The following is a 13,520-nucleotide window of genomic DNA, read 5'->3' as shown; positions in this document are numbered from 1 at the left end:
CTTGTAAAGATGCAAAATCCTAAAGTGATGAAATGGAATGTGAGACAAAGTTTGTAACAAAGTTTTAGACAAAAACCTCAAGAGCAGTGAGCATATTAATCATGTAGGGTCGTCCAGTTTGCATAGGTGAATTCCTCATTGGGAAATGTAATGTCAGGGCTGGTAGCACTCCTGGGAACTGGGTAGGAATTTGTTATGGCCACTAATGCAACTGATTGGACAGTTCATTTGCATATATTTACAATGGCTATATCTAAATCTTCTGCTCTTACTGAAATGAAAAAGATTTAGAGCAGATAAGCAATGTATTTTTTGAAGAAGGCACCCTCTAGCCTCAGTGTTTTTTCCTCTTCAGCCTGCAAGTCATGTTTGATGATACTTTAAACAAATGTCGGCGGAAAATAAAATACACCTCAAGCCAAGAGATGATGTCTAGAAATAGACCCTGTGATCATGGAAATCAAACAAAGGACATGCTGAAGGCTCACGAATATGCAGAGGCAATAATTCAGATTTTATCAGTATTTTAAAAAAAAGTAATATATATGTCCACTATGGTATCTACTTATCATAGGACGTAATTTTCTCATCCTCAAACGCAGAGAGCAGCAGAGACAGTAAGAGCTAAAAGAATGCAGAGTATTACATTATTGAGGCTGCATGAAACTATCTAAGATAGGTAACCTTGAGTGAAAAAAGAGATAGTTTTGTTGAACATAAAAAATGGACAAGAGAAATTGAGGGATAAAGTAGCTGAATAAGAAGTTCTGCAGGCAGTTCCTTCAACATTTTGTGAATATGGTCATTCACTGTCTTGAAAAATTCACGTTTCAGATCGGATCACAGACTTGAGTCACATATCGGATCATCATTTTCGGATCAGCAAAAAAAAAAAAAAAAAAGGGAGGGTGGGGGGGGAATAAAACTTTGCCTTCCATATATTCTGTAAAACACTTACAGCAAGGAACTTTTGGTCATAAATGAAAACATTCAAGATGTACAATGTTTAAATGAAATCTTAAAATATATAAAATATTCAAAGCTCAATTGTTAAATTAAATTGCAAAATGAGGCCGTCCTCCTTTAAACATAGTAGTGAATGAAACTTCATCAAAACTTGATGATAACTTACAAATATGAACACACGTCTTGTCCTGCAGCTCAGCTTGCTGAATGAACCACCAAACAAACATTCACCTGGGAAAAGTGCACCGCTAACGTCAGTTAGCAGCTAGATAACTAATTAATGTACTGCAGCTGAACAGCTAAACAGCGTGTAAACATACCTGCAGATGTCACTGCGGACCCGTTAGATGCGACCCGAAGTTTGTTTACTTGGTCTCCAATGAGACATTAAATGTTATAGTTAATCCGTGGTTCACATGTGTACCGAACCGTGTGGGGCGATCCGTACGGATCATGGATCAACTACGTTCCGTTACACCACTAGAAGCACTCTCATGTCCATATGGTAAATATGAAACTACAGCCAGCACCTGGTTAGTTTAGTTAAGCACACAGACTGGAAAGAGGGAGAATCAGTTACACACTGATATATATACACTGATTATAACATGTTTTTAATTTTTTTTTTCTTTAAATTACTATCAGCCCATACCTAGCTACTGTATTTTTTTTAAACTCTCAAAAATCCAAATCCACTATTCATCTGGCTATTATTTTTACACGTGGTTTTTAGTCCTAACTTTAGTAAGAACCAAGCTAGCTGTGTCCCTGTTTCCAATCATCCCTTTACCAAGAATGCAAATTACTCACCAGGAAAACACATATGAAAACCATCCATCCAGATGCTGCTACTGTTGAATGATACTGACATAGTATGTGACATAGTTCAAACTCAGAAAACTCCAACTTTGAGTGCAAGAAAGCACCCAATAACATAATAGTCTAAGACACACATTGCATGGGGAGTTAAGCACTGATGCACACTTGCCTCATATTATTTTAAATGTCTCAGTGTCGGGAAAAAAATAACCGAGAAAAGGTGCAGCCATATTCAAAAGCAATACTTTTGCTATCATGGTCTTACATTGTCTGTCTCTGAAGGTGTGTGTGTGTGTGTGTGTGTGTAAGGGCTATTCTAAGGGCCGGCCTCTGTATTATCTAGAGCATGAGCCTGGGGTAAGATGGGGTAATGTTATAAAAATGCCATGCAACATTAATGAACGTGGGCGGCAGGGTTTGTTATATTTGTGGTGGCTGCAGATGGTAAGTCAGAGCAGCATGAGTATGGGAGACTTAACACTGAGATTTTTTTGTGCCATTAAAGAAAGTAAATCCTTTCACTACTCCTGAACAAGACGGCTCTGTATAAGCATGACACAGACAGACATATACCGCCTTTGTACTCAGGAATAATACGAAAAATAGAAGAAAAAAAAACAGACAAAACATGCACACACAGAAACACAGCAGACTAATCCATGAGCAGTGCAGTCTTGACAGTAATGACAAGGCACTCAGTTTGGGTGAACACGCTCTTATAGGCACACTCAATATTATGGCATTTTGACAAACAGCCTGCCAAAACTGGTCTGTCCACAGAGGGGGACATGAGCCAGCAGAAAGTGCTCAAAGGCAGTGTCCTCCTCCGGGGGTTAAATCTGCTCAATGTCCTGGAAGGCTACACAACTTCAAGGACAAGCCTCCGTCAGAGTACAATGGGTACATTGACTGCTCCTGTCACGCTGAACTTTCAACATTGTTGTGGATGAATCCATGACCCAAAATTAGAGTTTTGCGTCGGAGGGAGGGTGTGATAAGCTGATGAGGTAGTTATCAGCAAATAGAGTCAAATTAGGGCTTTTCACTGGAGCTGTAATTTTACATGGACCGCTTAATCGCCAATCTGGGAAGGCTGCAGTGTTTTGTAGCGTCTCGTCCAAGTCTCTGATGATTTGAATGCACTGTGCACGTGTTTGTGTGTGTGTGGCAGTGTCTATACCTATTGATCCAACAATTTATGTTTTTCTATAATCAGGAAAATGTGAGGATATGCCAGTTGCCATGACAAAACATATAATAGTGAAAAAAATATTTTAGATCCAATTGTCAACTGAGCTGTAAGGCTTAAAAAACTGTAATTATTTCATTTGTATATATTTTAGTCGATGTATTTTCAGCTCTTTTGACAGTATGTTTATTCTTAGATAGGGATAATCAGGGGAGGCAACACTCAAACATGAAGCAGGATAATTTTCATGTAAAACTAAGTGCATCATTCCTTTAAAAAAACAAAATAATATGACAGCAGTAGTGATTTTCAGGCTTTTGGCACTCAGTAAAACATTTGAATATTCTTTCTAGCGCTGTAAAACTCAAATACCGTATGATGAAAATTCCTCTCATCAATCTGATCAAACTGGGGGTTAATTTGAATAGCAAAACAAGTTCTGATTAAACAGGAAAAAGTTGCTTTTTGACAGTAGAAAAGAAAATTTGGTAAACACATTTTTATCCCCATCTCATCCTCCCCCCTTCCTCAGCCCTCACCGATGCAGATCATTCCTGCTGAGTGCAGATATTTGGGCTTGTTTGTTATGGTTGAAGTGTATCACTCACTGAGCTGCATCACATGAATTAATGATGAATGAAAGGAGAGATCGGAAGAGGGAGAGAGAGTCGTGGGGGGCAGAGAGCCGCAGAGAAACGACAGAGAGATGGACAGGAGACAGAAACGTGAGTCAGACATTAGTGAGAGACATTAGAAGAGGCTCATCTTTAGAGACAAAATGAGAAAAAGGATTGGAGAGAGAATGAGACATGGTTTTATCTTCTCCGGTTGTTTTGTGGCGGAATAATCATGGAACTCATTTGATTACAAGTGTCTCATTGAAAAACATGGGTTTTCATAAGTGTGCAGCCAAATGCTTCAATCACAACCGCATGGCATTTTGTTACTGGGGGTTTGTAATGAGGACTAACTTCATGTCTGGATGATTCATCTCATCAGACGTAGTGCCGGGCATTCTTACACTTATGGATGATTCTTTCATTTGGAGTCAGTTCCACAAAATGAATCAAACTTTTGTTGTTTTTGCATTCTGTTCATTCCTTATAACTTCTTGATGACATATGTGTTGTATACTGCCACACAGAAGTCAGATCATACTAATTTCATCATTATGATAAATTAACCATGAGGGTCAATGGTCACGGAAATATCTGACAACTTGCACATGTGCTTGATTTAGGGGTCTCTTGTTTTTATTTCTAGTGCACATGGGTCATATGTGGGGCTGGAACGACGCGTCGATGTACTGTAATTGATTATGTCGATTATGTAAATACAGCAAATTGCATGGAATGTGTCAATGCACTGTACTGTTTACATTCATGCACCAATTATGGCGGCTCCTGCTCCCGGGCATGCTGAAAATGAGACATTATCCCAAAAAACCCAAACCTGATTGTCAAAAGTGTGGGAATTCTTAAACAGAGACCCAATAAAATGGTTCTCTGCATGCTTTGTAACACTGAGATGGCCTACCACAGCAGTTCAACTGCTATGCACACGGATCTCAAAAGATAACATCCTGGGGCTTCCCAACCTCAAAACAACGTGACAGCAGCTTAAGTATTTGGACTATTACAGTGAGTTTTGTCTGATTACTGGTTGGTAGCCAATGCCCGGGAGTCGTTGTTGCGTCCTTATCTGTTGTGTTTCAGAAAAGAACTCAACGATGACTCCCTAGAGCTGATGATAATGGCTAGTATGGCAATGCTGCTTTCCAGCACATTTGCAAGTTGTAGGCATAAGCAGTTTGTTTATGTGCATATAGACCTATAAAACCAAACAACGTAGATTTCCATTTGCATTACACTGTAAGTCGGTGTAAGCAACCTTTGTAGATAAAGATAAAGAATTAGATAAAGATACAAATGCATTTCTGATTATAATCGGCAGTAGCCATTGAAGTAAATCATACTGAACACTATATACGGTAATTAATGGCAGAATATGGTAAACAATTTTCTAATTAGGGTAATGGAAAGATCACATTTTGAGTTAAAATGATCACATAGATATTAAGGGTAAAAAACTCCAGGGTGAGTGTGTATTTTCGGAGCAGTAGCAGCCCCCAGGACCTACAGGACGGACACAAAGCTTTGGCAACATGCTCACAGCTGTTGTGTTCACTGTAGCTGTCGACATGAACACAAACAAGACACTGGAGGTTTTCTGTGAATAATACAGATCTGGAGTGTTTTGGGGTCAGTTTAATAGTGAATAATGAGGGAACAAGTGAAAGATAATTTATCAGTTGTACTCACCCTAAATTCAGTCCGTTATAGTTAGGCTACAGAGCTCTTATTAGTTTACAGTCAGCAAGTGGAGCGCTTAGAAAGCTATAAATACATTTAATTATCAGAACCTGTTTGCTTATGTGTGATCACCAGATATTCCTTTAAAACAGAGTGAGTACGTTTTAGAAAAAGAGTATAACCAACCCCTGCAATATAAACGATTAAAAAAAAAAACATGAACAAAATTAAATTGGTAAATTTGACTTTTGGTTTTCCACATTTGAAATATTTAGAGCTCTTAAATGTAGAACAGGGATCACAGTTCTCCTACTACTTTAATTGGCCGGTTTGCATTTGTATAGCTTTCAGCATTATCATTTCCATGTGAAAGCTGACTTTCCTAGCTGTGGTAGTGGAGATCGTCAGAGGAGAGGGTCTAAAGAGAAGAACATGAGATAGGTCTGAGACTTTCATGAGACAAATCTGAGAAGTATGATCCCTAAGAGATCTTATCATTGTGTCCTCCTTGTCTGATTTATTTCTCTTAAATGTCCAGCTGAAGCTATGTATGAGAAGGTAGCATGAGCATGAGCATGAGCCAATTAATTAGTTGTAGTAATTAGAATCAGAAATACTTTATTGATCCATAGGAAACAGGGTTATGTTACAGTTGCTTACATTCTAGAAGAAAAATATATATAAGCATAGAGAATTTATAAGAAAAATAGACCCCAGTGAATGTGCAATGATATCCATCTTCCACAAGCAGCCAAAACCTGGCCATTAAGCCATTAGCTGAGTAGCTTTGTCTGTCAGCCCAGATTCAGTCGTCTCTGTATTGAGAGCTGAAATGTTTCAGCATTAATTTGAGCTGTTTATCGTCTCCAATCTTTCCATCGCTGTTCTGACGCTCAGTTTTTTTCTGACTGCTGAGCTCCTATGAAACTCACAAGTCAGAGAGCATGTTGTTACTATGACAACCCACAACTGTGATTAATTTTATCATTCTTTTAATTTATACAGGAGTCAACATTTTATTATTGACATGCTGTTAATATTATTTTTATTTTATCCTTAGTTGTGTCACATCTTGTCAAGTGGGTTTAGATATGAGTGCTGCAACCTAATCTTGGATTACATTTCACAGAGATATCACAGCTGACGATGGTTTACAGGTCCGTGTAAGGAGTTAATGATATGGATACTATAAAGAGCTGCACAGCCGTCGTAATGGTCACGTGAAATGACAGCTGTTCTGGCTGCTGGAGAACCTCGCCGGTGCTACAAAATCTGTGAACCGGCATTTTTTATTTTCCGTTTGTTTCATTGGCAGCTGTACAGACTGGTGCAGCAGACATCACGTTGATATGAAAACAGCTGGTTCAGGGCGTGTCTTCATCCATTTATGGATCATCATGGGAGTGGAAATGATGCTTGTGCACGTGAGCCCAGTTTCACAATGACTGAGATTTATAAAACAGAACAATATGCACAGCTTTATAGAAATAGAATAGAATATAGAAAAGAATGCGGGTGCATATATACATTGCTTTGTGCATACACACAGTTTTAGTCATGAATCTACACAGAGTTTTAGGCATCTGGCCCCTGATGTTAATGAACTTGCCGCTGCTGTTCCACATGTGTAAATGCACACATCACTCTCAATTTAAAGATGCACTTAACGTTATAAACACCAGAGACAGCTACAGGAACCACTCCACTCACTGTAAAAATAACTTTGCTGACATTATCTTATAATACACCCACCGTCTGTATGCGTCTTGTTATATGCAGCACCATATTTCTCCCCCTCCCTCCGATGCTCCACATTAAGTTCTGCTCTATTACATTGAAATACCAGTTTTGAGGAGTAGAAATATGCAGGGCTGTGCTCAAAACATTCAAGCTGAAGCAGTGGCAGCCCACAGGACCCACAGGACAGACCCAAAGCTTTGGCACCACGCTCACAGCTGTTTTTCACTGTTGCTGAAAATGAACACAAATGAGACGCAGCAGGTTTTCTGTGAATGATACACATCAATTGTGTTTTGGAGTCAGTTTAACTCTGAATATTGAGGAAAACAAATCAGCTTTCTTCCAGGCTGCTGCAGCACAGGAGATGCCTTGAAGATGGGAGCTGGAGAGCACAGATGATGCACAAAATGTATGCATTACTGCAGCTGCCTTTGACCCAAGATTTCACAAACTAAATTCCCTGCCAGCAGAGTAGAACCCAAAAGTGCAAGTCCAAGTTCAAGCTCTTGCACTGCAAGCAAAACGAAGGGAGAGAGAGGAAACACTCAGCAAGTGCCAAACTACCAGTTTCAGAGGCGAGGCTGGTGTCTCTGCTGGACACTTTGCTTGGCTCACATTCAGATGAACACGGCAACAGTGAGGAAGACAATGCACATGTTCAAGATGATGATACTAAAGGCCAATTCTTGCTTTCTGCGCTCCGTGGACAGCTGTGGACTTGCACGCAGACTGCAGACACGCTCGCGGTTCCATTCATACTTTTTTCGGAGGTCCACGGACACAGACACATTCCACATGTGCCCACTAGTAAACATGATTGCAGTGTGATAACTTTCCAGAGGTGTAAAATCAAGTCTGTGACTATTACAAACCGCTGTGCTGTGTTTTTCTGATGTGCCTTTAAGCGTACTTTAAAACATGCCCACATCAACACAGCCCCTTGTATTGTTTTACACAGGACTGTTTTCAGTCTGAATGCAGCTGAGAAGTTCCTGTATGTTGCTGAACGACAAGAAGAGGTTGAAAAAAGAAAAGTGACAGCTTAATGAGAAGAGGAATACAGTACATACATACAGTAGATGAGACAGGCATTCCTGTGTGCTTTTCTAGCACATGCGCAGTTGGCATGTACAGTCTACATGGTCACAAATTTTGGGCTGCGTTGAGACATCCGCAGAGGGATCTGCATGGACGGGTGGATGGCAAAATTTAGGTCATGTGGATGTCACGTGAACGTCACACGGACGTGGAAAGTGTGAATTGGCTTTTACAGTGAAATGGTTAGGAATGAGGTACTGATATACTTTGGAGAACAGCCTATCCCAAAGGATGAGAACCTGCTCAAATGGTGGAAGGAAAATGAAGCAAGGTTTCTCACTTTCTCACTAACCCCATCTGAGCGCCCCTTCTCAGCTGCAGGGAACATCGTGACTAAAATGACACATAGACATGCTTACGTACATTCCGCCACTGTTATGCTAATTGAACTCTTGCTGTCCCTTTAGTGTTGAGAAAAGTTCTGTATTGAGATCAGTGCTGATTCAGATTTTTTTAGAACCTCTTTTGAACATTTAGCCTACTTGAACTGATCAACATTTCAATTACTGCACTTATTATGTTAGGCTGAATTTATGTTGGACAGGTGGACATTTTTATTTCTGATAAATGCCTTTTAATTCTTGGCACTTTATTTTTTTATGTTGGAAAATTTTTATTTATAAAATAAGTATTTTTATGAGAAAATGCTTGAAAAAAGATTGAAAGATTAATGGTAGAAGTTCAGAAAATCAGAAAATAATCAATAGATTAATTGAAAAAATAATTAGTAGTAATAATAGATTAAATCAATAAAAAAATAATTGTTTATTGCAGCCTTAGTCATATGCAGTGGTTAGGTTTACACATTTTCTGATGTTATTATTATTATTTCTACCTTTTATGATGATCCAAGCATGATTCATTTTGGAATTGTGTTTTTAGGACTTATGTGTGTTAGGCAAAAACTTGGAAATGGAAAAGAACAAAAGTACATTTTAGGTCAATATACATGTAATATAAACATGGTCTCATAACAATTAAGTTTTTGCAATTTGTTGTATAATCACATTTTTAGAAAACACATTTTGGAAGAAGCAATGAAGCAGTACATTACATTTTTTAACATAATGAGGACCATTTTTAATTAAGTATCTGCAAAGTTGGAAAAAGGTCCATACTGAACAGAACTTTCACTGACAATGTATTTCCCTTGTTTTCTCTATATGATAAGCTTGTGGCAATTACAGCAGGATTAATGTGTTTATTGGCATTTCTAAGCAACTCAAAGCACTTGGTTAAGCTTTGGGAAAGTTAACTTTGTGAAAAATTGAAATGTCAGCCTCAACTTGAAGAAAGAACAAGACAGGACATTTTTTAATGTTTTCAGTATGTAACTAAAACCATATGTTTGCCTGACCTAGAGTCAAGTATTTTAGCATATGGATCCTGTAGCCTACATGAAGGCCTCTTTTCAAAAAGTGCTATCTTAATCTAACTGGGTATGGAAAGACCCAAGCATAAACCACAATATGTGTACGTAGTCAAAAGTACACTAAAAAGTTTGTTACAACACCACAAACAATGTTGTTTAATTAACCCATAAAATATCAACCCTGTTCCAATTCAGAACTCAATCTGCATATCTTGTACTCACTTCAGTGAAACGTGACTATTCTCACCCATCCCAATTACCATGGCAGCTTCTGAGAGATGTGAAGATTGCCTTTTGCAAAGAAGTAAAAACCATCAGCGAAATCAGAAAATGCCTGATCTGTCTTCCTCTTCAAGTACTATTGTACCATTGTACTATCAAGAATTTTAAGTAATACTTGTGAAATTAATTTATCATCCACCTTTTAGTCAAACATGATTCAGCTAAATAATTTGACTTTAAGTACTCAACAAAGACAAAACACATTAATGTAAATGAGCCAGATTTGGCCAACTGCTGTCACTAAGCAGGATGATGTTGGAAATTTAAGAAAATTATCCACTCTGAAAGAATAAGAGAAAAAAAGGTTAATTAGATCTAGTTGGAGCTGACTCCAATAGTGTCAATGTCATGCACCACTATCAGATTTAAATCCATTCTTAAAACCTTTATGGCACTATGAAGCAATGTCTGTTAACTAAAAGCTTAATAAAGTTTATTATTATGATCATAGCAATATCCTTAAACCAGGGCTCAAGACTAACAGCATCCCATCAACCAGTGGATGGTAGAAAATGTGTTTGGGACAAACAGAGATCTTCCCCTGGACGCTTCTGGGACAAAAGGGATTTATAATTTAGGCCTATTTATTTATTTTAAACTAAAATTAAAATAAACTAAATTTATTTTGAACCGAGTGCTGACTACAACAGAGTGTGTCTTCTCATGCTGTTACCATAGTTACTATCACTGGCTGGCTACTCAGTGCGAGACCTGAAATATTCCTGTGGTACCGGTCCGTCTATCCCCTCAGACGGCCTGCTGGCAGAACCTCGCAAATATGTTGCACTGGTTAAACAAAACACAGCGCTACCCTGAATGTGTGTGAGTATATTAGCTAAAGCATAGGCTACATTTAGACCATTTCAATATGTTATTATGGTCTTTTTTGTTATAATCTAAGCCTTAAACACTTACAACAACAAACATAGCTTGTATGAGGACAGTAGTGATGCACAGATCGCAGTTATATCCACAGGCATGGGTCGGGCAGGTTGGGTCATAAAAATTAACATTCTGATTAATAGAGGATGGGTCGCAGGTGGTAAAATAATACATCATTAATGAGGAAAATATTAATTACATTCTCTAAAATGTGAACATAGCAGAGAGCAGAGCAGAGCTGTGGTCTACAGCAGACAGCTTCATTTTTCATTACTGACTCACAACTAAGCAACTAACAACAGGGAATACTAAGAAATATACAGACACTAATAACAATTATTTCTACAGTTATAAAAGAGATTGCTGGAGAAATTGGTGCACTCAGCATGCTATAACTGTATTGCAAAGGCACAGTTCACCATGGAAACGTATACAATTACTGAAAGCAGCATCTCTAATCTTTAAAGCCTAAATCGTTACAGAAAACACTCATACATCAGCAACAGGGGCGGATTAAGCGATTTGGGGGCCCCAGGAAAACTCTGTCTTCCTTTTACAAAGTAAAGAAACATTTTGATTTTTGGACAATTTACATTCACTTTGGGACGGTCAAAACTGTTTTTCAGGACAGTTCTAGGACGGTGATAATAAAAAAAAAAAAAAAAGCTAGTCTGGAGCCCCGCTTTAAACTTGAAAACGTTGAGTGACATGACATTTCCAGAATGTCATTCAGTGCAAAGGTTTTAAACACAACTAATGAGAAAGCACTTGTGATAAAGGTCACTTGTTTTGGAAATACTGCAGAGGTTTGGGTTTGAGGATCACACATGCCACTAATCCTTGCCCATGGATTTATAGCCAGTCCTCCCATGTCTCAGTCCCATTTGTAGAAAATAGCCTTTTCAAAAATGTCTGTCATCTTTTATACTTGTTTATTTTATCATTGTGTTGTTGATATTAACATAGCAATACGAAATGCAGGGAAAAAATTAGAGAGAGTGAAAGTCCATGTGAAGCAATAATAAATATGTGTTCTGAGTTTGTCACACAACAGAAAAATGTGTAATTAACCACCCTGCCAAATTTGAATGATTAAAGAAGTTGCCAAGTATAAAAAATTAGGTTTCAAAAAATAAGCATTATTCTCTGCTCTGAAACACTGGGAGCGCTGAAAGCACAGCCCAACTGAACAACCTCTGAGTTAACAACACTCATACCAAACTTGCGTACAAATACACAATTTAAAATAGGCCTTATTTGTAGGTTTAAGGCAAGTAACATGGATGATTTAAAAATAAAGTAACGTTCGGCACCTATTTTGTAGGTAAATGTGGACTTGTTTGAATAAAAATTTAACTTAAATGACTAGTTACTAAACGATCCATCACCAGTAATCGTTATGTTAAATTGACGTTTTTTTTCCAATGGAGTTTGGTGCATTTAACATTGCTAACTTCTGTGGTTACACTAGTAATCCCCCTATGTCATAGATCCAACATTTCAGGCCCGCCCAGAAGATCTTGAACACAGAAATGGTGAAAAAAAAGTCAAACACTCTAACGCCACAATTCAGTACTACATAGTTCACAGTCTTTTCACGTTTTCAGTAAATATTTTCTAACCTGTATAATATGTTTAAAAAGAAATCTCTGATTTTCCTTTACAGACTTTAAGAAATGTTCTTTCATTCACACATAACCTTCACTTATGCATATCACTGTAGCCTAAGTGAAGGACTATACTGTTGTTGTACTAAATATATTAATATATATACACATTTGTGACTGTTGAATTTATCTATTCATATGTAATCAATCTTAACCTAGGAAATAATAGTTTCACTAAGTAATCTTAATTCAAGGTCTAAATAGCCTTTTCTGGAGCTTTCACACGCATCTCACAGTCTTCATCAACTGAAGTTCATTAATTAACTGACATTGGCTCAGGTGTGATGGAAATGGCTCAGTTGTGTCACATGTTGACAACTGAGCTTCTTCTTCTTCAAAAATTGCTGATGAAGACCGCAAAATGTGGCAGAATATGTACCAGATCCACATCCTAGTGGAAGAGCAGGGAGATGGATCTTGAGTACTTATATATTCTTATATTTTCTTAAAGGACAGGTTCACAATTTTTCAAGTTTATCTTAAACAATAATCAGGTGCCCATATGAACACTGAAACAGGTTTTATTGGCTGTAATCATTAATTCTGTTCATACTGACCATTAGAAGATCCCCTCCAAATGTGTTTGCAATATAAGTGATGGGAGATAAAATCCACAGTATTCATTTTGAGAAAAAATGTATTTAAGAGTTTATCTAAAGATAAGATAAGATAGACAAGAGTTAGTCAAATAAAGTCTTCTTCCAGAGTTACAGTCTTTAGTAAAAAAATTCCCTCTTTGTGCCTCGACAGACAGTGTTTTCCTGTTCAGCTGCAGTGGAAGGACAGCAACAAAAATAGAGAATTTAGCACTAAAAAGACAGTAACATTGAAAGATATTGACTTGATTTTACTTTCACTTACACTGAAAGTGAATTATGAAGGTTAATTTGGACATCTGACTGTCATTTTAGGGTAGACTTAAAAAACTGTGAACTTATGCTTTGCAACGAGCTCTCTCAACCACAGTAGAAAAATGTCCGTCACAGTTTCCTAAAGCCCAAGCTGACTTCCTCAACTGTCTTGTTTTGTCCAACCAACAGTCCAAAGCCCAAAAAGATTCAATTTATTATACAGTGCATACATACAACAAAGAAACACAGCAAATCCTCATAATTAAGAAGCTGAAACTTGGTAATGTAGAGCATTATTGCTGGCAACATGACAAAAGCGATTAATCGATCATTAAAACAGTT

General features: G+C 37.8%; 1 long non-coding RNA gene across 4 annotated transcripts in view; it reads right to left on the bottom strand.

Annotated features, from left to right (window-relative positions):
• Positions 1–13,520, bottom strand: part of LOC137197862 (uncharacterized) — a 239,677-nt gene that overhangs the window by 207,218 nt on the left and 18,939 nt on the right. The gene's annotated exons all lie outside the window — the stretch shown is intronic.

Source organism: Thunnus thynnus, chromosome 15 (genome assembly GCF_963924715.1).
Source record: "Thunnus thynnus chromosome 15, fThuThy2.1, whole genome shotgun sequence".
Classification (NCBI taxonomy): domain Eukaryota; kingdom Metazoa; phylum Chordata; class Actinopteri; order Scombriformes; family Scombridae; genus Thunnus; species Thunnus thynnus.
The sequence above is the reverse complement of the archived record's forward strand: the minus strand, read 5'-3'. Positions and strand labels throughout refer to the sequence as shown.